We start from the raw sequence: 3,650 nt of genomic DNA on the forward strand, positions 1-3,650 counted from the left end.
TGGAATGAAAATACAAATGGAAAACATAAGGCAAACTCATAAATGAAATTAGAACTATGTTATTGAATTCAAAATGCATTACAAAAGCAAAAACCTAAAATTAAAAAAAGACGAAAGTATAATAAAATTGCTAACTATCTAGGAAGAAGATCCACCATGTGGACCATTTTGACGACGCAAGTAGCCAATTTCGTGCTCTAAATGATCAACTCTCAAGTTTCCATTGTATCGAAGCGGTCTCCCATGTTCAACTCGAGCTGTTCAAATCTTGCATTCATGTTTTCGTTCATAGTATTGAAGTTGCCCCCTACAAATGTTCTTAGATCATTGATCCCCCTCATGATGTCATCATATGAAGAAGTTTGTTGTTGAATAAGGAGTGATGGTGGTTGTTGTTGAGGATGTGCTTCATTATGGCGCCGAGGAGGAGGAGGAGAATTTTTGTCAAGTCATCTATTGTCAGCATTTTTGGTAAATCCAAAGGACTCTATCACTGATGACCCTATAATCATTTACCTCGTTCGTGGGGCAGCTATTTCATCATCCAATGGAATTTGAAAATGTTCCAAGATTCAGGAGACCAAAAATGGATATGGTAAATGAGCATTTGGCCTCAAAGCCTTCTTCATCCTATATTGGATGAGATGGCTCCAGTTTATCTGCTTTCCGTCATTATAATCCACAATAAGATAACATCTTCCTTGGTACCTGTGCAATGTTAGAAACACGTGACAAAATAATATGACAGATAATATAATGTAATATTCTAGCATCAACTTTCATAGATCCGACTAGAATTCTACCAGTTTGAGGTTTGTATGGCAAAGAAATCAATTGTCTTGCTACGTTCATACTGTATTCATCCACCCATTCATCGAGTAATTTTCCTTAAAAATTCAAGCCAATAGACTGGGTTTGATAATCATTTTTACATTTTTAACTTCAGTCTTAATGGTTTCATTATCAGAAAATTTGAGATTGCTATAAAAAATACATTACTAAATCAAGATAGTATGTAACATCAGAGACAAAATCAACCAACAGATTTATAAAAATTCAACAACAATCCATTCATACTATTCATACTATTCATGAATCAAGCACATAAATAGATTTAAAGCACACATGATCAACCAAAAACTCTCAAAATACATCATGCAATTAACTATAAAACTACCACTTTAGTTTAACATTTGGACATTTACAACATGGACATGCAGAGAGAAAAATGGGCATAGAAATAACAGAAAGATGATAGTTAGATACATAGTTAAGACTAGAAAGATATTATTCTAAAATTAGTATCTTTGTACTTGAAACCAAATCGGAACAAGAAAACTGGATAGGAAAGATGACTTCCAGCAGCTTGCTTAAACACTTAACACCACCAAGAAAAAAAAACAAGATTCACTTCCAAGAAAAAAAAATCCTACATTCAGGACCTATAAAATACCTTCTAACCAAAAACTTTACTTCTTGTTTTAAGAAAAGAATAACAAATAACTTTACTTATGTATTCCTTGTCCAGACAATTAGTTATAAGAAATTAATAACATGTTAAGATAAATGAAATTCTGTGAAGAATATAAATAAAAGTTAACTTAGGTAAAACTCTAGACTAAAAAATATGGAAAATCTATAAGCATCCAAGTTCATGTAATTCATGATTCCAATTAAAACATGTGCCCCCAATGAGTGATTAATAGGAATTAATCTATAAGAATTTGTGTTCCAATCCGAAAAGGGAAGAAGTGGTTGATTTGCGTGGCCATGATAAAGATAATGAAGGGTTGGAAGGGAACAAAGGCTGCCAAGGGCTCTGATCAGTCCAATATATCAGAGAGAGAGAGAGAGAGAAGAGACTCCGCCAGTCAAACAAAATAGTATTTTGTCTCATTATTCACCACTACCAACTTTTTTTTTTTCTATTATTTTCAATTTTCTTTGGATTTTTGTGTTATTATTCTTTCTTTTCATCAAAAATAATGTATTTCAAATAATAATATCTCATCATACTTAGAAATATAAAATTAAATATTTGGGTGTATTGAATAAATGATTTGTTGAAGTGAGAAATATGCAGAGTGATTAATTTGAAGGGAGTGCATTTTTGTTGAGTCCATGAGATATCACTTTCTAAGGCTAAAATCCCCCTGAAGTTGTGCACTACATGTGAAAAGCAAGGTGGACCACTTAGGGCTAACCCGTACTTACCCTCTGCTTCCTTTCTTCATTTTTCTGATTTTAATTACTCACTCCATTGCTATCAAATCTCACCAGTACGACCTTTAGTATGCCTTTCATTGAATTTCTATCTACAATTTTTCCCTTCTTTTATTGCCAGATCATTTCAAGATCTTGCTCTCCGACACCAACTTCGTAAGAGTTGCCAACAAAATCAAGAAACTGGAGGTATGAACAAATCAAGTGATGACATTGATAATTTTAAGGTTGTGTTTGGTCATATGATTTGATTACAGGTACATGTATATTGAGATTTTACCAAATGGGAGTTTGTTTATATGCTTAGTTATGAAACCTATTCTCTATATGTTAGGATATAATGTGTGCAGAATAAAAGGAAATAGATTAGGAATTAATTGTTAGGCAGTGAGATGGAGAAGATAAACTTTATAAATAGGGAGTGGGTGGGTTCTGTAGAGGGAGGATATCAAGTGTGTTCATTGTAAGTTGTAAGTCTGAACTTTGGCTATGCTCTCAACTAGGGAGGATATGCTCCCATCCTAGAGAGTTCTTTTACAGTGAATAATAGAAAAACCCATTCTTTTATTACTGGTTCTACATATTGTTAGTGTTCTAGTTAGGTTCCAAACCCACGAAGCTAACACCATATAGGATGAGAAAAACTTGTCTTCTCACCTGAGTTGGAGTGTGGAAAATGAAAGATTGATTTTTACTGACGATTTGAAGAGAGACATGTTGGAAAGTGAAACAACTTGGTCTAAATTTTATCAGGTTAAAGATATATTTTTTATAACTTAATGACATCAAATATTTCCTGCATTCAGTTTGTGAAAGCCAAGGTTACATCAAAGAATAACACAGAAACTACTAAAAGGATGAAAACACGCAAGCATACCTGGTGGTGAAGATCAGCAAGCTGGTCAAGCATGAAGTGAGTCTGAAAAAATTGTGAAATATATGTTACAATATCCAAGAAATCTTAAGGTAAAGAAAAAAAAGAAGTAATGTCAACAAAAAGAGCTTAAAGAAAAAAACAAAATAGATCCAATATGAGATTTAAGACTAAAAACACAGGTACCAACAAGGTGCATTAATGCCATGAAAGTTGCAAGACTTCTACCCTTGCTTTTAATTTCAAATATTCCTGGTAGTTCTGTCAAATGACATATTTGTTGTTAGATACATCATATATCTATCACGAAATAGCTATTTACTTTTTGTTAACAAAATTAGTAAGAAGGAATAACCTGAAGGTTCAACAAGATAACAAGTTAAAAGCAAGCAAAGGTTCAACCTAAAGAAGTTACCGGACAGTGCTTTCTTTCTTCTTTGGTTGTTCTGTGTGTTAGTAAGAGAGTTTTGGTTAGGTTTATTACTTAGGAACCTAACAGTTGCTCTGTATCCTCTTTTAATTTCTTGTCACATTGCTAAATGGGAAATAAGGT

The 3,650-nt window shown here is 33.0% G+C and overlaps 1 long non-coding RNA gene across 1 annotated transcript; it reads left to right on the forward strand.

Moving 5' to 3' along the window:
* The first annotated feature begins 2,070 nt into the window (after positions 1-2,070).
* Positions 2,071-3,239, forward strand: LOC106779216. The gene is made up of 3 exons (XR_001377138.2): positions 2,071-2,206; positions 2,345-2,412; positions 3,030-3,239. It is a non-coding gene; the product is annotated as an uncharacterized LOC106779216 (long non-coding RNA).
* Positions 3,240-3,650: the final 411 nt, after the last annotated feature.

The sequence above is a fragment of the Vigna radiata genome, unplaced genomic scaffold (assembly GCF_000741045.1).
Source record: "Vigna radiata var. radiata cultivar VC1973A unplaced genomic scaffold, Vradiata_ver6 scaffold_357, whole genome shotgun sequence".
Taxonomy (NCBI): domain Eukaryota; kingdom Viridiplantae; phylum Streptophyta; class Magnoliopsida; order Fabales; family Fabaceae; genus Vigna; species Vigna radiata.